This window comes from Tamandua tetradactyla, chromosome 14 (genome assembly GCF_023851605.1).
Source record: "Tamandua tetradactyla isolate mTamTet1 chromosome 14, mTamTet1.pri, whole genome shotgun sequence".
NCBI classification, from domain to species: domain Eukaryota; kingdom Metazoa; phylum Chordata; class Mammalia; order Pilosa; family Myrmecophagidae; genus Tamandua; species Tamandua tetradactyla.
This window is the reverse complement of record NC_135340.1, coordinates 82,162,142-82,185,755: the sequence shown is the minus strand read 5'-3', so window position 1 is coordinate 82,185,755 and position 23,614 is coordinate 82,162,142. Positions and strand designations below refer to the sequence as shown.

General features: G+C 39.3%; 1 non-coding gene and 1 pseudogene across 1 annotated transcript; one reads left to right on the top strand and one right to left on the bottom strand.

Moving 5' to 3' along the window:
• Positions 1 to 983: 983 nt before the first annotated feature.
• LOC143656548 (peroxisomal multifunctional enzyme type 2 pseudogene) lies at positions 984 to 6,287 on the top strand (annotated as a pseudogene).
• A 1,357-nt stretch (positions 6,288 to 7,644) lies between these two features.
• Positions 7,645 to 7,760, bottom strand: LOC143656684 (U5 spliceosomal RNA). The gene has a single exon (XR_013162588.1). It is a non-coding gene; the product is annotated as a U5 spliceosomal RNA (small nuclear RNA).
• Positions 7,761 to 23,614: the final 15,854 nt, after the last annotated feature.

The window sequence follows — 23,614 nt, the reverse complement described above, 5'->3', positions numbered from 1 at the left end:
GTTAGTTATGAAAAGAAAAATCAAGTGGAAGGACTCAGTCTACAGCTGTCAAAATTCATTATAAATCTATAGTAATGAGCCTGTGTGATACTGGCGTGGGTAAACACACACACACCGGAGGGGGGGGGGAGAGGCCAGTCATTGACCCATATAGATGTCAAAGCAGATCGAGGCTGAAAGGAAAGATCATTCAACAAATGGTGCTGGACAATTGGTCATTCATATGAAAAAATAAAGAGGAATCCCTTCTTCATGCTATTCACAAAAAAATTAGTACCAGAAAGTTCAGAAACTGACAAGAGGAAAGAACATCGTAAAGCTTTTAAAAGAAAATAGGGCAAACAAAGCTTCAAAATATGTTCAACCTGTCAGGAATCAAAAAATAAAAGTTAGAATCACTGTAAGATGCTATTTCACATGAGCTCAGTCCACTCTGCTTGTGTCTCTGTGTGTGTGTGTATCGCTGCAGGTTGGAGCAAGGCCTCATGAGGTTGGTCAAGAGGTGCTACTGGTCACCCGTGCTGGGGTAAGACAGAGCCTATGCTTTGGCTTTTACAAAAAAGGTGCATCAATTGTTGTAAATGATTTAGGGGGGGACTTCAAGGGAAATGGTAAAAGTTCCTTAGCTGCTGATAAGGTTGTTGAAGAAATAAGAAGGAAAGGCAGAAAAGCAGTGGCCACCTATGATTCAGTGGAAGCTGGAGAAGGGTGAAAAGACAGTATTGGATGCTTTTGAAGAAACAGATGTTGTGGGCAGGCAATGGTGGCACAGTGGCAGAGTTCTCACCTTCTGTGCTAGAGACCCGGGTTCAATTCCCGGTGCCTGCCCATGCAAAGAAAAGATGAAAACAAAAAACCAAAACAGATGTTGTGAACAGCAAGGCTGGGATTGAGGGATAGTTCCTTCCTGTGCTAGGATAAGTAATAAAGACTAAGATATAATTCATTGAGTGCATTTGTAGGGTTCATTCCAAGCGATAGGAGAGGCATGGAAACACATGAAGAAACAGAATTATGGAAGGATTATTATGACTTCCTCAACTTCTGCAATATATGGCAACTTTGGCCAGGCAAATTATAGTGTTGCTAAACTTGGTTTACAAATACTCTGCACTTGAAGGCAGGAAAACAATATTCGCTGTAACAATGTTATGTTACAGTGTTCTGCTAGAAGTCCACCAACACAGAATGTTTTGCCAAAAGATCTAGAAGATCTGAAGCCTGATTACACCGGTACCTTTGGCTTTGCCACGCGAGTGGTGAGGAAAATAGTGGTTTGTTTGAGGTTGGAGCAGGATGGATTGGAAAATTACACTGGGAACAGATCCTTGGAACCAATGCTTGGAGCCACTGTAAGACTGAGGAATCAGCCAATGGCTCTTGAGGCAATGAAGGCTAATTGGAGAAGATCTGTGACTTTGATAATGCCATCTAACCTCTGAGTATTCAAGAATCAATTGGGTTTAAACTGAAGTTCTAAGTAAACTAAATTCACAAGGAGGTATGTCAACCAATCAGCTGTAGCATCAATAGCCACATCAGGATTTGCTGAAGTTGTTGGCCACAAAGTTCCTCCGTTTTCTTCTGCTTATAATGAACTAGAAGTTAGTTATGCAAGAACCTTAGAATGCAAGTGTTCTAGTTTGCTAGCTGCTGGAATGCAATATACCAGAAACGGAATGGCTTTTAACAAGGGGAATTTAATGAGTTGCTAGTTTACAGATCTAAGGCCGAGAAGATGTCCCAATTAAAACAAGTCTATAGAATTGTCCAATCAAAGGCATCTGGGGAAAGATACCTTGGTTCAAGAAGGCCGATGAAGTTCAAGGTTTCTCTCTCATCTGGAAAAGCACATGGCGAACGCAGTCAGGGCTTCTCTCTCGGCTGGAAGGGCAGATGGCAGACACAGCGTCATCTGCTAGCTTACTCTCCTGGCTTCTGGTTTCATGAAGCTCCCCGGGAGGCATTTCCCTTCTTCATCTCCAAAGGTCGCTGGCTGGTGGACTCTCTGCTTGGTGGTGCTGCAGCATTCTCTGCTCTCTCTGAGTCTCTCATTCTCCAAAATGTTTCCTCTTTTATAGGACTTCAGAAACTAATCAAGACCCACTCAGATGGGTGGAGACATATCATCCCCTAATCCAGTTTAACAACCGTTCTTAACTAAATCTCATCAACCAGGGAGATGATCCCATCACAGTCCCAAATACACAGCATTGAATAGAGACTATTCTACCTTTAAGAAATGGGATTTATATTAAAACATGACTTTTCTTAGGGGGCATACTTCCTTTCAAACCAGCACATTCCACCCTCTGGCCCCTAAAAAAGACATGTTTTTCCCATATACAAAATACATTAATTTCATAACAATATCAGATATCCTTAAACCTTTCAGTAGCAATACAAACAAAGTATCAAATTAGAGACAGTATAAAATCTCATCAAATCAGTTACAGGCATGGTCTGTCCTAAGGCAAAATTCTCTCCATTTACTCTGGACCTTTGAAAACTCATGACAAGTTATTTGCTGCCAGCATACAAAGAAGGAACATTCACAGGATACATAGACACATTTCCATAGGGAGGAAGGAACACAGGGGTCACTGGACCCATACAGTTTCGAAAACCCGCAGGGCAAAGTCCATTAGATTTCAAAGTCTGAGACTCATTTATCCTCAGGGCTTTAGAAAGTGGCAGTCCCACCCTTTCCAAATGCCTACGCCTGCCTCTCTCTGAATGCAACCTTGGGGGATATTGGGGAGACCACCTTTTTCTCGGCTCCACCCTCTCCAAGCATTGGGGCCGCACCCAGGCTCTCTGCCATCTCCGGGGCACACACTCAACCCCTCCATGTGGTGGCAGCCAGGCTCTCCCCAAACCCCAAGGAATGTGCTTCACTCTCTCCAAGACCTGAGGCGGCATGACTCTCCCACTGCAATGAGGTGGAAGGCCCATTCTCTGCCTTTGGGGCAAACTCACCCTCTCCACGGGCTTGGGTGGGTCCACTCTCCTGGCCCGAGGCTTCTTGACTTCAGACCTCAGCCTCCACGGTTTTGCCTCTGAAGTTATTTTTCCTCCAATGTGTCCCTTCTCTGAACCCCTCAGTCCAGACTGGCAGCGGCTCTGTTTATACAGGTCCCACAGCACTCTCGTTGGCTTTCTATGCAGTAGCCTTGGATCATGCCCATCAGACATAAGGAGTTTCCACAAATCTTTCCTGGATAACTCCATGTCCAATCCTGACTTTCTCTGAAATGGCTGGCTGGTTCCACATTTGGTTAAATCCACACTATACTCTGTAGTCTCCCTTTCTGTAGGCCCAGAATTTTCCAGGACCTCAATTTCTAGTTTCTTTTTACTCAAGAGTTCAGTTCTCAGCTTATCTCTTTCCTTTCGCATTTCACTATAAGCTGTGAGGAGAAACCAGGCTGCACTTTCAACACTTAATTTGGAGATCTCTTCTGCTAAATATACAAGTTCATGGCTTTTACAATCTGCCTTCCAGCCAAAGCCACGAGTCAATTTTGCCAGATTATCTGCCATTTTAAAACAAGGCTCACTTTCCTTCCAGTCTACAATAACACGTGCCTCATTTCTGTCTAGGGCCTCATCAGAGGTATCTTTAGAGTCCACATTTCTCCCAACAGTCTCTCCAAAGCATTCTAGGCCTTCTCTATCAAGCTTCTCACGACTCCTCCAGAATCTTCCCCATATGCATTTAAAAAGCCGTTCCAACATGTTTGGTATTTGCAAACTGCAGCAGCACCCCACTCTCCGGTACCAAAATCTGTTCTAGTTTGCTAGCTGCTGGAATGCAATATACCAGAAACGGAATGGCTTTTAACAAGGGGAATTTAATGAGTTGCTAGTTTACAGATCTAAGGCCGAGAAGATGTCCCAATTAAAACAAGTCTATAGAATTGTCCAATCAAAGGCATCTGGGGAAAGATACCTTGGTTCAAGAAGGCCGATGAAGTTCAAGGTTTCTCTCTCATCTGGAAAAGCACATGGCGAACGCAGTCAGGGCTTCTCTCTCGGCTGGAAGGGCAGATGGCAGACACAGCGTCATCTGCTAGCTTACTCTCCTGGCTTCTGGTTTCATGAAGCTCCCCGGGAGGCATTTCCCTTCTTCATCTCCAAAGGTCGCTGGCTGGTGGACTCTCTGCTTGGTGGTGCTGCAGCATTCTCTGCTCTCTCTGAGTCTCTCATTCTCCAAAATGTTTCCTCTTTTATAGGACTTCAGAAACTAATCAAGACCCACTCAGATGGGTGGAGACATATCATCCCCTAATCCAGTTTAACAACCGTTCTTAACTAAATCTCATCAACCAGGGAGATGATCCCATCACAGTCCCAAATACACAGCATTGAATAGAGACTATTCTACCTTTAAGAAATGGGATTTATATTAAAACATGACTTTTCTTAGGGGGCATACTTCCTTTCAAACCAGCACAGCAAGCATCAGTCAAGGATCCCAAAGACTTGGAATTTATCTTTGAAAGACATCCTGATTTCTCCTGTTTGCCTACTTTTGAGTTATTTTAGCTCAGAAATCTATGAAGGGTGGAGGAATGGCAGAGATTCCCGGACTTTCAGTAAACTTGGCAAAAGTTCTTCATGGAGAATAAAACTTGGAGTTATATAACCCCCCTCCCAGAACAGGGAAATTACAATGTGAAACAATTGTTACTGATATCCTTGTATAAAGGATCTGGTTTGGTAATTCTTTTGATGTCTATTCTTATTCTGGAAAGGAACTTAAATGTTATAATCAATTCTCTCTCTTCGCTGTTGGCTCTGGAGGATTTGGTGGAAAAGAGACATCAAACAAAGTCAGCTGCAGTTATACCTAATAGAACTCCTGATACTGTACTTACAGATACGAACTCACTTAATCAGGCTGCTTTGTACTGCCTCAGTGGAGACTGGAATCCCTTACACATTGATCCTAACTTTGCTAGCCTAGCAGGTTTTGACAAATCCATAAATACTGCATGGATTACGTGCGTGTGGATTTTCTGCAAGGCATGTTTTACATCATTTTGCAGGTAGTGATGTGTCGAGATTTGAGACAACTGAGGTTTGTTTTGCTAAACCAGTATATTCAGAACAGTCTATACAAACTGAGAAGTGGAAGGGAGGGAACAGAATTCACTTTCAAACCAAGATCCAAGGAACTGGCGATAGTGTCATCTCAAATGCATATGCGGATCTTGTGCCCACATCTGACATTTCATTTAAGGCACTCTCTGAGGGTGGGGACTTCAAAGTACCTTGGTATTTGAGGAAATAGGTCACTGCCTGTGCTGGTTTGACAGGATGTATGTATCCTAGAAAAGCCATGTTTTAATCCTAATTCCATTTTGTAAAGGCAGCCGTTTCTTCTAATCCCTATTCAGTATTGTATGCCTGAAACTGTAATTAGATCATCTCCATGGAGATTTGATTTAATCAAGAGTGGTTGTTAAACTGGATTAGATGGAGGCGTGTCTCCACCCATTTGGGTGGGTCTTGATTAGTTTACTGGAATCCGATAAAAGAGGAAACATTTTGGAGGAAGTGGGAGATTCGGAGAGAGCAGAGAATGCCGCAGCACCACGAGGGAGAGTCCACCAGCCAGTGACCTTTGGAGATGAAGAAGGAAAATGTCTCCCTGAGAGCTTCATGAAACCAGAAGCCAGGAGAGAAAGCTAGCAGATGTTGCCGTGCTCGCCACGTGCCCTTCCAGATGAGAGAAGAACCCTGACCGTGTTCGCCATGTGCCTTTCCATTTGAGAGAGAAACCCTGAACTTCATCGGCCTTTGTGAACTAAGGTACCTTTCTCTGGATGCCTTTGATTGGACATTCCTATAGACTTGTTTTAATTGGGACGCTTTCTCAGCACTAGAACTGTAAACTAGCAATTCAGTTCCCGTTTTTAAAAGCCATTCTGTTTCTGGGATATTGCATTCTGGCAGCTAGCAAAGAAAAACACCGCTTTAAGGATATAGGACAAAGTAAAGAAAGTAAATGCTGTATTTGAATGGCTTATCGCTAAAGGTGGAAATACTGAAGTTAAGCAGACTATTGACCTAAAAAAAAATGGTTCTGGATCAGTATATCAAGACCCTGCAAAAGGTTCTACTGATACAACCTTAATACTTTCAACTGAAGATTTCATGGAGGTAGTTCTGGGCTAGCTTGACCCTCAGAAGGCATTCTTTAGTGGTAGACTGAAAGCCAGAGGGAACATCATACTGAGCAGAAGCTTCAGATGATTCTTAAAGACTATGCCAAACTTTAAAGGGCACACACTACATTAACGATAAAAATAGAAGTATACGCTCTTCACCCAAATATGTTCAAATATTCAGGAAAAGTGATTAAAACTAAAGTACAGGAGGAACTACTTAACATTTCAGATTTCAGATAACTTTTCAGATTTTCATTTTGTATTAATTTTATAAGGAACTATAAACTAGCACATAATTATACTTCTGTTCTTAGAACTATATCTTCTAATAAAAAAATTTTCACACCCCCCCCTGCACCCAACCCCTCCAAATAGATACCATTTCAGGTTTACCATATAGGCAGGAGAATACCAAGTCAAACACTTTGGAAAATAAGTTGGTATTTATCTGATAAATAACATCACATGCCCACCAATTCTACTCCAAGAAATATACCCTACAAAAATCATGTACATGTGTCCCTATAGACACATACAACAGTGTTCATAGCAGCCATGTTCTTAATAGTAAAAATCTAGAACCTGGAATACAAAGAAACAAAAATAAGCAAAATAAAGCTACAAAGTAACAACATAGCAGAAACTGAAATAAAAATTGCCCAAACTTGAGCTAAGACATAATTACCTGATGTAATTCAGCCTTTTACTGGGAAAAAGAATGCTTGGCAATTACATAAAATTTAATAGGATTAAGGCTTGGTCTGGGAAACCATACATTCACCCATCCACCCATCTAGATAGTCTTTTAGTTAAGATCAGTTTCGGTTAGCTAAACTGACCAGTGTCTACTTTAACAAAGATAACACAAAATTTTCCTACAAAGTGCCCTAATTTATAAGTGAATCCTTGAATCGGTCTATCTCCCTCCACTCCAGCAGACTGAAACAAAATACTAACACATGTTCATTGTTAAATTGCTTTACAAACTGTTTTAATCCAAATAATGTATTAGCTCAGTGGCCCAACTCTTGCCAGCCATACCCGAACCCGGGTTCGATTCCCGGTGCCTGGCCCTACAAAAAACAAACATGTACTTACATACGTATATTTTGAATCAAATAACATTGAGAAAAAAAAAGGAGAACACAGAACATTAACAGCATTATTAATTTAACTCCACAAAATTATTTGGAACGCATGTACCCAACTAAAAGTTAAATAACAAAATAAAAGCGGTTTTTCACTACAAAACAAGACATGTACTTGACGGCACAGAAACACAAATCAAAAACCTTCTGAACAGAAAACCCCAAACAAAAAAAAAACCATTAATGCACAACAAACTTGGTAAGCACACCACACATGAAAAAAATTCAGAATATAACACTTACATGTGACATTATAAAACAACCACTGCAAGCACACACCACCACACTTTTGAAGTCTTCTATTACAACACAGCCTGGTAAGCTCTGTAAAAACAGAGCCTCAAAAAATTGGTTAAGAACTCATGCTTGTTTCTCTCCACGGAAATCTTTAGTAAAAGGCGAAAGATTTATACGATCTGAAGAGAAACCAGAGTATACCATCATCATCTCGAACCTGACTTCCCCAGTAACTGCCACTCCTAGTACAATGATGGTGGTTATTTACTCGCACCTCTGCCCCCTGCCAAATAAAGTACTGCCTACGGAGATTCGTCCAAAAATTCGGTGATCAACATTCTCACCTTTAAAATGTAAAGAGAAAGAAATATTATTTTTAGCTTGAAAAGAAACTGTATTATGTGCAGTGTATTATGGGTAAGTAAATGAAGTCTGAGTAAATCGACCTTTAGACTAGCTAGCTACCTCTGCCGGTCTTTAGCCGGCCAAGTCCAGATTTTGTTGTCTGGGACCTAAACCTTGTCCTGGTCAACCAGAGGGATTCTGATTTTATCTGTTCCTACATTGGGAGTTTGAGAATGATTTATTTTAAATAATGGAGGTTTCCAATAGTTGGGGTAGGGAGGGAAAATAGTAGCGGAATTGTTCATACAGAATTCAGAATATGGCTTACCCCGGGGTGGGGAGTGAGGGTGTCCTTGGGAAGGACCCACAGAGGGTCTCAGAGTTGTCCACGATATCTTTTTCTTAAACTAAGAGGGAGGCATAAGGGTTTCATGTTATTAGTTTTCAATAAACTGCACTGAAGGATATGCTAATTTGTATAAAGGCTAATCTTAAAACCGAAAAATACATTGTAACCATGAAATTGGGACTTAAGGGATGATTTCGATTACTGAATTATTGTATAGATGTTCCTTTTTGCATTCTGGTGTATTACAATAGATAGAGGGTAATACCTGAAATCTTTGAACTCTAATGTGGCTGCCTTGATCTCTGATAATGATTGTATAATCTTTATTTTGTGCCCTTGTGATTGTAAAACCCTTGTGACTGACCTTCACTTGTACCCATTTTAGCTGGTTTTTCGACTTTAGAGGCCTGTGACCATTTAACATAGCCCCTAATGTTTATTAATGAAGGGCCCTGGGTCTGCCCAGAACTAACCTACCCCAAGTCCAAAGTTACCTTGATAACTGAGACTGGATCTAACCAAAGTGGGCCCTCCTGACATGCGCAGTAACTTAGACTCGAACGTGCAGTTCACCTATACTAAAAATCATGCCCGCCATCATATTAAGGCTGCCATTTTCTTACATATGTTCTCTAAGCACATAATCAATCTGCACATACTCAATAATTAGATCACCTCAAATGACATCATCTGGGGTCACTGTGCTCCTTATCCTAAAATTTGCCCATCTTTCAATACTATGAAACTACCAGAATTATTGCAGTTCAGAGAGACAGATTTTGAGCTGATAGGCCATCTAATCTCCTGCTTTGCAACTAGTAATAAACTTTTTCACTCTGAAACCCCAGTGTCTCAGGAACTGGTCATTTGAATACATTGGGCAAAACAATCCACACATCGCTGTCTGGTAACAATATTTTTTAAAAAGACCAGTTGTACATTTTAACACATATTAATAGAAATCATACACAGTGTGTCCTCAAATGGCAGTGAAATTAAATACAAAAACAGAATGAGAACTGGAAAATCCAACATCTCTGGAGATTAAACAACACACTTTTAAAAAGCACACAGTCAAATAAGTTTCAAGAAAAATTTTTTAAAAGTATTTTGAAAATAAGTATACAACTATCATCATTTGTTAGATTCAGTGAAAGGAGGTACTCACAGAGAAGTTTATGGCATTGAATATGTAGATTAGAGGGGAAGATCTAAAATCAATCATCTAAGCCTCCACTTTAAGAAATGAAAGAAATAAGAGCTATATAAACAATAAGCAAGCTGAAGACTGAAACAGAAGTCTCTTCCTTCACTCGCACTCACAGCCCACTGCAACCTGAGAGGGCAGGAATCCTCTCTTCTATTTGATGCTGAATCTACAGATCCCTGGACGCAGAGTAAGTAACAAGTATGTGTGGAATGGAATAATTTTAATGTTTTTATAATGAAGTTACTTGTTTTTACGATGTTATCCGGGTCATAAAGATACGGACTTTATACTGAATTTTAGTTTGTAAACATTTGAATATTATGATAAAGCAAACTCAGCCTTTCACATAAAACTTTTTTTTTTGCTTTAACATTAATTTACATTTATTTTAAGATGAATTTATTGCCGAGCCATAAGTTTTTTTCTTCTGGGATATTTTTTTTTTTCTGTGTAACAGCCTCCTCTAGTTTAGGAACAGTTTGTTTTTTTTCAAAGGATCATCTCAGTGTGGCAAGGGGAGCTCATGTACGGGCTAATCCGACCCTGAGCTCTGTAAATCCTGCGGTGCCTCTTAGGAGTTCTGTTCATCTGGATGTGCTAAATGACCAGAATGTACATCTAAACCCTTAAGTTCAGCAATACTCTTTGCCTTTTTTAGTAGGTGCGACAAAAATTCAGCACTCTTTTTGGGCCACCGACCCTGCGTCCAGCCCACTGTGTGGCCTGGACACACCTGCCAACGCCATCACTGTAATGACGGAACAGCACACATTGCTTCTGTAAAGCGACATCTTTCAAATACTCAGTTGGTGGCTTTTTGAAAATGCATACCCTTGATGGCCTGAGCAGTTTCTCAGATGTTCTTAAAGTGAATACAGAGATTTGAATCTCTTGATTTGCATGATTTTGTAGGGTTTTCTGAGTCAAGTTAATAGCGAACTATTTTCATTAATTCAATGGAAATTAAAGGTCACCTCCGGCCACTTATGAGAAGAGGAAGAGTGGTGTCTCCTTTTGCATAAAACTTTTGCAAGAATAGTTACGGTAGCATTGTTCGTAACAGCCAAAATGGTCAAACACCCAAATGTCAATCACCTGAAGAATGGATTTTTAAAATGCAGTAAATTTGTACAACGGAATAGTATCAACCATAAAAAATAATGAGGTGTTTTTTGGTATTTAAAAAAATAAAATTAAAAAAAAATAATAATAATGAGGTACAGGCTGGTGCAGTGGTGGTGCAGTGGTAGAATTCTCACCTGCTATGCTGGAGACCCAGGTTCGATTCCAGAGCCTGCCCATGCCAAATAAAAAGTAATGAAATACATCTACCTGCTACAACAGGGATAAGCCTTGAAAATATTATGCTAAGTGAAGAAGCAGGAAACAAAGTCTACAAAGAAATTATTGCAATTACACGAAGTGTGCCAAGTAGGTGAATATATAGAGACAAAAAGATTAGCGGTCACTAGGGGATGAGGGAAAGGAGTTGTGGGCATGCTGGACTGCTACAGATAGCAGTTTCTTTTTGAGGTAATGAAAATGTTCTGGAATTTGACAGTGGTGATGACTGAACAACCTTCTGCCTATACAAAAACCCACTGAGTTGTACACTTTAAAATGCTGACTTTTGGGGGGTGGGGGGTGAGGGGTGGGGGCCACATGGTCTGGGAATTGAACCCAGGTCTCCCGCACAAAAGGTGAGCATTCTACAACCGAACCACCCATGCACCCTAAAAGGCTTTTATGTTATGTGAATGATACCTCAATTAAAAGAAAGCTTAAGTGAAAAACAAACAAACAAACAAAAACAGTGGTATGGAAGCCCCTCCTGCACTCTCACCATTTGCTAAAATTGCGCCTTTGGAGAGTTCCTGGGTTTTAGAGGAAATTCACCTTCTGCTATTTGCTCTGCTCTACTTAGGCAGCTGTTGTGGAGGAGGGAATGAGAGTGAAAATGAAAAATTAAGTTAACCTTAGGATTTTAGCCATTCCAGACTCCAGTGGGTGGATCCAAAGTGTGGCCTGCACTTCAATTTCCTTGTACTAGAATGTCATCTTAACAAGACATTTTAGGATTGAATCAAGATGACAGAGGGAGAAGACTTCATGGCTCCAACCCCCAACAGAGAAGCTTTGAACAACCAGCCAGAGCTGGCAGAAAGATCTTTCTCAAAGCTCCAGAAAACAGTTAAAGGACTGCAGTAACAGGGCAGGTACTTAATCAAGAATAAGGCAACTTCACAAAAAAGAAAAAAAAATCAACTGTGATGATAAATGCACAGCTATATGATGATATTGTGAACTACTGATTGTACACTTTGTATGATTTAATGGTATGTGAATATATAATATACAGCCATAAAATATTTAAAAGTTTATAGAGGACATTATTAACAATTTTTGCCAATTTATTTTAAAGTATAGGTGATATATACACTTTCTTAGAAAAACACAACTTACAATGAAAAACATAGAAATAAAAACTCTAAATAACCCATAACTAGTTAACAAATTGAAACCATAATTTAAAACTTTTCAATAAAAATTCCAGACTCTGTTGTGGTCAGTGTTGAATAATACCAAACTTTTAAAGAAGAAATCATGGTAACCTTATAAAGGTCTTCCAGGAAATAGTAAAATATGAAACATTTCACAACATGAAATATGAAGACATAAAATATTGACACCAAATTTTGACATGGGCTCTACAAGAAAGGAAAATATTGCAGTCATGAATGTAGGTGCAAAAATTCTTTTAAAAATAGAAAAACAGGAAATGATGTCACTGAAAATGACAGAACAGGAAATTCCAAAATCCATCCTTCTCTAAAGCAATGATTAAACTAGCAAAACGAAAGTCAAATTTTGGGAACTCTGGAATTTAACTGAAAACTTACGTCCAAGGGAACATCAAAAAAAAAAAGGCATCTTAAAAAAGCAGTGGGATGTGGCACCCTGTTGGCCCATCCCCTTGCCCTCCCTGGCTCAGTGAGAACTGTTCCACCTCAGTGTGGGTTCCTGGTCCTGATTCCAGAGAGAGCAGAGTTACCCTCGGGCATGTATTGGGTGCATGTACATCTGACTTAATCTGTCTCATGGTGGCCGGAGGGACTCACCATCCCAGAATTTGCCCTGCGTATTGAAGGCAGCTCACAGATATCGCCCCGAGAAGGCTGTGGGGGAGCAAGCAGGCAAGTCCCTGGGGTAAGGGGGTGCTGACTATAGGACATATACGCTGTAGGGCCAGGAGCCCAAGGAAAACATTTCCTAGGGGAAATGTTTGAGTTCGCTGTATGGGGTTTGTATCATTTTTGTAACCATCCTGTAAGTTTGAAATTATTTCAAAATAAAAGTAAAAAAAGACCCTTTAATGAACAATGCTTAATTATCAATGGAGGTCTACTTTTATGTCTTTTGATACAGTTTTACAAATTTCCCATACGGAGTTTATTATATTTACTCCTAGTATCTTGTTTTTTGTAGTTTGGATAGATTTTAAAACCATAAATTTATTCTTGCTTATTGATGGTGAATAGTAATCCGGTTGAGTTTTATTTATTGCTCTTGCATTAACAATCTGAAACTAAACTAAACTAAACTGTTTAGTTGTAATAGATTGTCTGTGGATTCTAGTAGATGGTGCATATAGTCAAGCAGATCATCTGACAGTAACAAACTTGTTTCTTATTTTCCAAGTCTTATACTTGATATTTCTATTTCTTTTTTTGCTAGTTAGGAACCCGGGTAGAGACATGGAACTGAAGTGGTGTAGTTGGCATCTTTTTTGGTTCTGATTATAGCTCACTGAACCGCCCTTCCATGCAGTTTGCTGTAGGCAGGGCCAGCTTTATGGGTGTGTGGCCCGTGCAGCCACATAGGACCTGCTCTGTTTAATGCTCTGCTGTTGCCTTTATGAAATTCTTAATAAATTTTTAACATGGAACCCCACATTTTCATTTTGCACTTGGCCTCACAAGGTTTCTCTTTTAACCCACTAATGTGGAAAATTATACTCAGAGTTTCTATGATCGACCATCCTTGCATTCACAGCCTAAACCCAATTTGGCAATAATGTATTTTTCTTAAAGTGTTTTATTCTTTGGAACAGTTTTTTTGTTGTTGTTTGTTTGTTTGTTTTTGGGAGCATGGTCCGGGAGCAGAACCCGGGTCTCCACATGAAAGGAAGTATACACTGAACCACCTGTGAACCCGGAACAGTTTTAAATTTCAGAAAATTTGAAAACATATTGCAGAGGTTCCCACATATCCCACACCAGATTCCTCTATTTTTAACATCTTATATTAGTATGTACATTTGTTACAGTTAATGAACAAATATTGATATTATAATCATTAATTAGAGTCTATATCTTAGTCATATTTCCTTACTTTTAACCTAATGTCCTCTTCTCTTCCAGGATCCCATTCAAAATAGCACATTATATATAGTCATCATGTCTCTTGGGCTCCTCTGGACTGTGACAATTTCTCAGATTTTCCTTGTTTTGATGGTGTTGACAATTTTGAGGAGTACTGGTCAAGTATCTTATCGGAGGTCTAACTCTTTATCTTGAAATAATTTCAAACTTACAGGACAGTTGCAAAATAATACAACCCCCTCACAGAGAACTCCAATATCCCCATTCCTCCTGATACCCAGGATGCACTAATTTTTAACATTTTCCTACATTTGCTGAGTCATTCTTCCTATACATCTATCAGCCCATCTACCTATCTATTTTTTTAATATTTGAGGGTAACTTGTATATATCATACTCCTTGAACACTTAATGCTGCCTTATGCATTTCTTAAGAGCAAGGATTTTCACTTATGGATCTACCTTAAGTTATGGATAACCTTAAGTACAGTTACCAAGTTCAAGAGATTTAATGTTGATATAAAGTTTATAATCTATATTCCAATTTTTCCAAATGTCCCAATAATGTTCTTTTTTTTAACCTTTTAAATTTATATACTACAACATATATACAAAGCAAAGAAAGAAAAAAAGCAAGTTTTCAAAGCACTCTTCAACAAGAAGTCACAGGACAGATCCCAGAGTTTATCATGGGCTACCATGTGGTCCTCTCAGATTTTTCCTTCTAGCTGCCAATGATGTTCTTTTGATCCTTTTCTGTTCCATTATTAGATCCTGTCTAGGATCACATATTGCATTTAATTGTTATTGTCTCTTTAGTTGCTCTCTTTCTTTTCATTCTTTAAATTTTGGAAACATATATACAACATAAATTTCCCATCTCAACCACTCCCAAGTTTACATTCAGTGGGATTAATCATATTCACGATATTGTGGTGCCCTCACCACCTTCTGTTACTAGAACTTTCCCATCACCACAAACAGAAATGCTATGTCCATTATGCATTAATTCCTTATTTCCCCTGCCCCTGCCTGGTAACTCTACTTTCTCTCTCTATGAATTTGCATATTCTCCAATATTTCTTTGCAGTTGCAATAGGGATTAAATTTAACATCCTAAATTCATAGCAATCTTGTTTGACTTGATACCAACTTAATTTCAATAGCATAAAGAAACTATGCTCTTATATACCTCCATTCCCTCCCCTCAATTTTATGTAGTTCTTTTTACAAATTACATATTTATATGAGTCCAAAACCATTGATTTACTATTAGATTTTATGCATTTGCCTTTTAGATCCTGTAGGAAGCAAAAAGTGAAGTTACAAACCAAAAATACTACAGTACTGGCATTTATATTAATATATATCATTAACTTTACTGGAAATCTTTATTTTTCATGTGGTTTCAGTCAATTGTGCAGTGTTCTTTCCTTTCAACCTGCAGAATTCCCTTTAGCATTTCTTGTAGGATTAGTCTAGTGGAGAAAAACTCCTTCAGATAATGTTTATCTGGGAATGTTTTAAACTCTCTCATTTTTTTTTTTTTTTTTTTGCATGGGCATACACTGGGAAATGAGCTCCCTCATTTTTGAAAGACAGTTTGCCAGACATAGAATTCTTGGTTGGTGTTTTGGTTTGCTAAATGCTGCCAGAATGCAATATACCAGAAAATGGAATAGCCTTTATAAAGGGAATTTATTAAGTTACAAATTTACAGTTCTAAGGCCATAAAAATGTTCAAACTAAGGCATCCAGGGAGGGAAAGACACCTTGACTCAAGAAAGATCTATCACACGGGAAGGCACGTGGCTGGCATCTGCTGCTCCTTGTTCCCAATTCCTTTGTTTCCAGCTTCAGATGCCAGTGGTTTCCTCTCTAAGCATCTTTGAGCCTTTACTTAGCTCCTCTGGGACACAACCCTGGGTTCTGGCTTGCTTAGCATCCCATGGGAAGGCACCTGGTGATGTCTGCTGGGTTCTGCATCTCCAAATATCTGTTGGCACTCCAAGCATCTCCAAATGTCTGCATCTCTGTCAGCTCTCAAACACTAGTCTCCTGGAGCTTCTGCATTTCCAAATAACTGCCCATGTCAGTTCATTTGCCCAAAATGTCTCCCCTTTTAAAGGACACCAGTAAACTAATCAAGACCCACCTTGAATGGTGAGTCACATGAAGTCACATCTCCATCTAATCAAAAGGCAACCCACAGCTCCGTGGAAGGAATCTAATCAGAAGGGCCATGCCCACCATCGATTGGCTCAATCTCCATGGAAACAATCTAATCAAAGGCTTCAACCCTACAGTATTGAATCAGGCTTAAAGGACATGGTCTTTCTGGGGTTCACAACACTTTCAAACTAGAATGGTTGGCTATTTTTTTCCTTTTGGCACTTTAAATAAGATATCCCACTGCTGTCTTGCCTCCATGGTTTCTTTTCTTTTTTTTCAAAACGTTTTAAAATTGTATAACATAACATACATACAAAGGAAAGAAAGAAAAAAGCCATAGTTTTCAAAGCACTCTTCAACAAGTAGCTACAGGAAAGATCCCAGAGTTTGTCATGGTGTACCATATGATCCTCTCACATTTTTCTTTCTAGCTGCTCCAGAATATAGGAGGCTAGAAGGCATAAATATTTTTTCACCATCATAATCAACTTTTTTGTGTGTGTGAAAAATAGCATATATACAAAATAAATAAATAAATTTCAAAGCACAGCACCACAAGTAGTTGTAGAACATATTTCAGAGTTTGGCATAGGTTATAATTTCACAATTTTAGGTTTTTACCTCTAGCTGCTCTAAGATAATGGAGACTTAAAGAGATGTCAATTTAATGATTCAGCAATCATATTCATTTATTAAATCGTACCTTCTCTGTATAATTCTACCATCACCTTTAATCTTTCTAATTCCTCTCTTAAGGGGTGTTCTAACCATTCTAACTGCCATTCTAACTTTTTTATGTTGGAAGGGTCTGTCACTATTTGGGGTAGGGAGATGAACTATCTGATGTTCTGGTGAGGCTGGGCTCTCTAGGTTTCAGGACTTGTCTGGTCCAGGGACCCATCTGGAGGTTGTAGGTTTCTGGACAATTACACTAGTGCATGAAACCCTTGTGGAATCTTACATATTGCCCTAAGTGTTCTTTAGGATTGGCTGGAATGGTCCTGGTTGGGGTTTGGCTGGTTATGATAGGTAGCAAGGTCTACCTGAAGCTTGTGTAAGAGAAACCTCCAGAGTAACCTTTTGACTCTATTTGAACTATGTCTGCCACTGATACTTTATTAGTTACACTTCCTTTCCCCATTTTGGTCAGCATGGAATTGTTGATCCCATGGTGCCAGGGCCAGATTCATCTCTGGGAGTCATCTCCCATGTCGCCAGGGAGACTTTCACTCCTGGAAGTCATGTTCCACGTAGGGGGGGAGGGCAATGATTTCACATGCAGAGTTGGGCTTAGAGAGAGTGAGGCCACATCTGAGCAACAAAAGAGGTCCTCCAGAAGTAATTCTTAGGCATACCTATAGGTAGGCTAAGCTTCTCTGCTACCTACATAAGCTTCAGAAGAGTAAGTCTCAAGATCCAGGGCATGGCCTACTGATTTAGGTGTCCCTAAAGTTTGACACCATATCAGGGCATTCCCCGATGGTACAGTTACTAATAGTTCCATATTTTCCCTCCCATCCCTCAATGGACTTTGCTAATACTTTTTGATTACCTGATTAATGTACTCTAGTATGTATCCAGGCATTATATTAAGCTATATAGGATTAAAGGCCCTTATTTTTATTCTGGGCTTCCTGTATTTCTGTTGTTTAAATGAGCTATACAGATAGGTTGAGTTAGATTATGTGCTACAGAAAATATGTTTCCACACCAAAAAAACCTTTTTTCCTTTGGTTTCAAAGAGTACATGTGTAGATGAAATGGACAACTTCCTAGAAAGGCATGAACAACCAACAATGACTCAAGAAGAAATAGACGATCTCAACAAACCAATCACAAGTAAAGAAACTTAATCAGTCATTAAGAAGTTCCCCAAAAAGAAAAGTCCAGGACCAGATGGCTTCATGTGTGAATTCTACCAAATATACAAGAAAGAATTAGTACCAATCCTGTTCAAACTCTCCAAAAAAATTGAAGAGGAGGGAAGGCTACCTAACTCATTCTACAAAGCCAACATCACCCTCATACCAAAGTTAGACAAAGATATTACAAAAAAAGAAAACTACGGACCAATCTCTCTTATGAATATAGATGCAAAAATCCTCAACAAAATTCTTGCAAATCGAATCCAACAGCATATTAAAAGAATTATACACCATGACTAAGTAGGATTCATCCCAGGTAGGCAAGGATGATTTAACATAAGAAAATCAATTAATGTAATACACCATATCAACAAATCAAAGCAGAAAAAACCACACGATCATCTCGATTGATGCAGAAAAGGCATTTGACAAAATTCAACATCTTCTCCTGTTGAAAACACTTCAAAGGATAGGAATAGAAGGGAACTTCCTCATCGTGATAAAGGGAATATATGAAAAACCCACAGCTAACATCATCCTCAATGGGGAGAAACTGAAAACTTTCCCCTAAGATCAGGAACAAGACAAGGATGTCCACTATCACCACTGTTATTCAACACTGTGTTGGAAGTTCTTATCCAGGGCAATTAGACAAGAAAAAGAAATACAAGGCACCAAAATTGGAAAGGAAGAAGTAAAATTCTCACTGTTTGCAGACGATATACTATATGTCAACCCCCCCCAAAAATCCACAGCAAAACTACTAGAGCTAATAAACGAGTACAGCAAAGTGGCAGGTTACAAGATCAACACTCAAAAATCTGTAGTGTTTCTATACACTAATAATGAACAATCTGAGGGGGAAAGCAAGAAAAGAATTCCATTTACAATTGCAACCAAAAGAATAAATTTATGAATAAATTTAACTAAAGAGATAAAAGACCTATACAAAGAAAACTATAAGAAATTGTTAAAAGAAATCACAGAAGACCTAAATAGATGGAAGGGCATACCGTGTTCATGGATTGGGAGACTAAATATATTTAAGATGTCAATTCTACCTAAATTGATTTACAGATTCAATACAATACCAATCAAAATCCCAACAACTTACTTTTCAGAAATAGAAAAACCAATAAGCAAATTTATCTGGAAGGGCAGGGTGCCTCGAATAGCTAAAAGTATCCTGAGGATAAAAAATGAAGTTGGAGGTCTCACGCTGCCTGACTTTAAGGCATATTTTGAAGCTACAGTGGTCAAAACAGCATGGTACTGGCATAAAGATAGATATACTGACCAATGGAATTGAACAGAGTGCTCAAATATAGACCTTCTCATCTATGGACAACTGATCTTTGATAAGGCAATCAAGCCAACCCACCTGAGACAAAACAGTCTCTTCAATAAATGGTGCCTAGAGAACTGGATATCCACACGGAAAAGAATGAGAGAGGATCCATATCTCACATCCTATACAAACATTAACTCAAAATAGATCAAAGACCTAAACATTAGATCTGAGACCATAAAACTGTTAGAAGAAAATGTAGGGAAATATCTTATAATCTTATAATAGAACGGTTTCCTACCTTACACCCAAAGCACGAGCACTGAAGACAGAAATAAATAAAAATATTAAACACTTTTGTGCATCAAAGAACTTTGTCAAGAAAGTAAAAAGACAGCCTACACAATGGGAGACAATATTTGGAAACAATATATCAGATAAAGATATATATAATATATAAAGAATATATAAAGAGATTGTTCAACTCCACAACAAAAAGACTGACAACCCAATTACAAATGGACAAAAGACTATAACAGACACTTCTCAGAAGAGGAAATATAGATGACCAAAAGGCACATGAAAAGATGCTCAACTTTCCTGGCTATTAGGAAAATGCAAATCAAAACCACAAGGAGATATCACCTCACACCCACCAGAATGGCCATTATAAATAAAAAGGAAAACGACAAGTGCTGGAGAGGATATGGAGAAAGACGCACACTTATCCACTGTTGGTGGGAATATCAAATGGTACAACTGCTGTGGAAGGCAGTTTGGCAGTTCCTCAGGAAGCTAAGTATAGAAGTGCCATATGACCCATGATACCATTGCTAGGTATCTACTCAGAGGACATGAGGGCAAAGACACAGACAGACATTTGTACACCAATGTTTATAGCAGCATTATTTACAACTGCCAAGAGATGGAAACAGCTCAAATGTCCATCAACAGAGAATGGCTAAACAAGCTGTGGTATACACATATGATGGTATATTATGTAGCTGTAAGACAGAATAAAGTTATGAAGTATGTAACAACATGGATGGACCGTAAAGACATTATGCTGAGTGAGATTAGCCAGAAACAAAAGGACAAATACTGTATGGTCTCACTAATATGAACTAACATTAATGAATGAACTTGGATAGGGTAGATATTGGGTAATCGGAACTGAAGGGATACAGATTGTGCAATGGGACTGATTGTAAAAATCCAGAAATGGATAGCACAATACTACCTAACTGTAATACAATAATAGAACACTGAATGAAGCTGAATGTAAGAATGATAGAGGGAGGAGGACTGGGGGCACAAATGAAATCGAAGGAAAGATATACGATAAAAACTGAGATGGTATAATCTAGGAATGCCTAGAGTGTATAATGATAGTGACTAAATGTACAAATTTAAAAATGTTTTTGCATGTGGAAGAACAAAGGAATGTCATTACTGCAGGATATTGAAAATAGATGGTAATTAATAGTTTAAAACTTTAACTTATGTGTGAGACTAAAGCAAAAAATGTTTATTTGGTACAAAATTTATATTTTGACTAGTGCATTTCCTAATATAACATATGTGGACAGCTTAACTGAATACCATAAGTACATGGAACCTTGAGTAGTGTATGAGATTTTGTAGGTTTGCCCAGAGTGATGCCCCGATATATCCCAGAGTGATTTGAACAGTGAATAAAAAAGTACTTGCAAAGCCCCCTTGGGGAAATGGTGAGAAAGGAAGAAAACTCAATCAAAAGAATTATTGATATTCTCACAAGCAATGGGAACAACCAAAGCAATAGGCTGAGCCCTCAATCTGGGGGGTTGTTCATATGAAACTTAACCCCGCAAAGGATAGGCTAAGCCTACTTAAAATGAGGCCTAAGAGTCACCCCCAAGAGAACCTCTTTTGTTGCTCAGATGCAGCCTCTCTCTCTCAGCCAACACAATAAGCAAACTCACTGGCCTTCCCTCACTACGTGGGACATGACTCCCAGGGATGTGGACCTTCCTGGCAATGTGGGACAGAAATCTTAGTATGAGCTGGGACTCAGCATCAAGGGATTGAGAAAACCTTCTCGACCTAAAGGGGGAAGAGAGAAATGAGACAAAATACAGTGTGAATGGCTGGGAGATTCCAGAGTTGAGAGGTCTTGAGAGGTCATCCTGGAGGTTATTCTTACGCATTAAATAGATACCACCTTTTTAGTTAAGGTGTAATGGAGAGGCTGGAGGGAACTGCCTGAAAATGTAGAGCTGTGTTCCAGCAACCATGTTTCTTGATGATGATTGTATAATGATATAGTTTTCACAAGGTGATTGTGAAAACCTTGTGTCTGATGCTCCTTTTATATATCTTATCGACAGATGAGTAAAACATATGGATTAAAAATAAATAAATAATAGGGGGAACAAATGTTAAAATAAATTCAGTAGCTTGAAATGCTAGTGATCAAATGAAAAGGAGGGGTAAGGGGTATGGTATGTACGAATTTTTTCTGCTTTCTTTTTATTTCTTTTTCTGAATTGATGCAAATGTTCTAAGAAATTATGATGATGATGAAAATACAGCTGTGTGATGATCAAAAAAAGGCAAGATCGGAAAATTGAATAATTTATTGCTTATCCTAAAAAAGGTGTTCATGTTGTGTCCTTGTTAATTAGACTGACGTACTATGAATTAGGATCATTCACAAACCTAATGTAGAAATATATATTTAAAAAATACAAATGATTTGAGGACTAAATATACCACTGGGCTGCTCCGTTTGAACAAAAAGTTGAAAGCTAACTATTTCTCAAGGGGACTTTTCTATGCACCATTTAATACACTGCTGGGCTATATTCTGGGATGGCAAAATCCGTTTATGAACAATAATTTCCATTATTCTCCTTACTACTGCCAGATAAAACAACACTTTTTTTCCTGTATGCTGATTCCCCAATAACAGGTTTCTTGGAGGGAATGGTGACAATTCTAACATAGCCTGTTACAGCCGCTTTGTTTGACCCCATTTTGAATAGGCTCACACCTTGCAGGATGGTTGGATGGCAGATGTGGGGCGAGGATAAAGTAAATGGCCCGCAACATCTTCCTACCGCCCCGGCCCTACGCGCAGCACTCGGCCTCCTGAGGCTCCCCAGCCAAGGCCGTGTGACTCAGCTGAGGCGGGCACCTGGGTCATGCTTATTTCCAGGGACACACCTTGCCCGAATGCAGCTGAAATGCAATGAGAAAATCCTCACAACCTCATCTCAAAACAGACCTGGATTCTGTCACCAAAGTTCTGTTGAAACTTCAAGCCTCCCGTGAATAACCAGGAGCTAAATTCTTGCCACGTCACATGAAAAAGCAATGAAAAGGATTTTAAGAGAGTCACAGAAGAGTGGATCAACCAGCTTCTCACATGGCCAGGCGCCATATAAGCGCTGCTAGAGGACACTGGGGCGGTCAACGTACCGGCTTCAAAGAGCAGCTTCACTATCTTGAAGTTGGAGTGGGACACGCTGCAGTGCAGGGCCGCGTTGCCGTTGCCGTCCGCCATGTTGATGACGTAGCGCAGCACATCCGGGGACAAGGCTCCGAAGGCGGCAATTTAGTCCCCAACCACGGCAGGCACCGCCGGCTGGATACCCGGAACCACTCGAGCTGCAGGGTGCTCAGATAGACCCTCTGCCAAAAACCTCAGATGGCCATTAGCTTATTCTGTTGACAGGCTTTTCTGAGACCTTGCTGAAGGCTCAAGAAATCAGACCTTTTATAGTCAAAGTGTATGCAATTCAAATTTGCTCTCAGAAACAACAGGCAAAGCCTAGAGCCCTAGGAAAAGCCTCGACCCTCAAATCGCGACAACCCTCCCCAGTTTAAACCACATAAATGGTCTGACTCTCACAAAAGAGGGCACAGAGCACTGGAATATCTATGGGTCTTGAGCCAGACCAGCCTGTTTCAAATCCTGGCTCTGCCTACTCATGAGTTGTACCACCCAGGAAAGTTACTTATCCTGTGTCTCAATTTCTTGTCTGTAAAATGGGGACAATAAAAAAACTTCCTAAGTTAAGGAAAAAAAGATCAAGGGCTTGGCCTATTGATTTGGGTGTCCCCAATGTTTGACACAATACCAGGATTCCCTGATAGTAAAGTTACTAATAGGTCCATTTTTTTTCTCCTATCCTTCAAGGGACTTTGCCAATGCCTTTTGATTATCTGCTTACTATCTTCTAGAATGTATCCAGGCATTACATTAAGCTATACAGGATTAAAGGCCCTTGTTCTTATTCTGGGCTCCCTGTGTTTCAATTGTTCAAATGAGCTATCCAGACACGCTGAGTTAGATTATATGCTACCGAAAATTAAGGTTCCAGGCAAAATAAGCCTTTCTTTCTTTGGTCTCAAAGAGTAGGTACATTTCTAAAATACAGACAATGTCTTCCTTACCC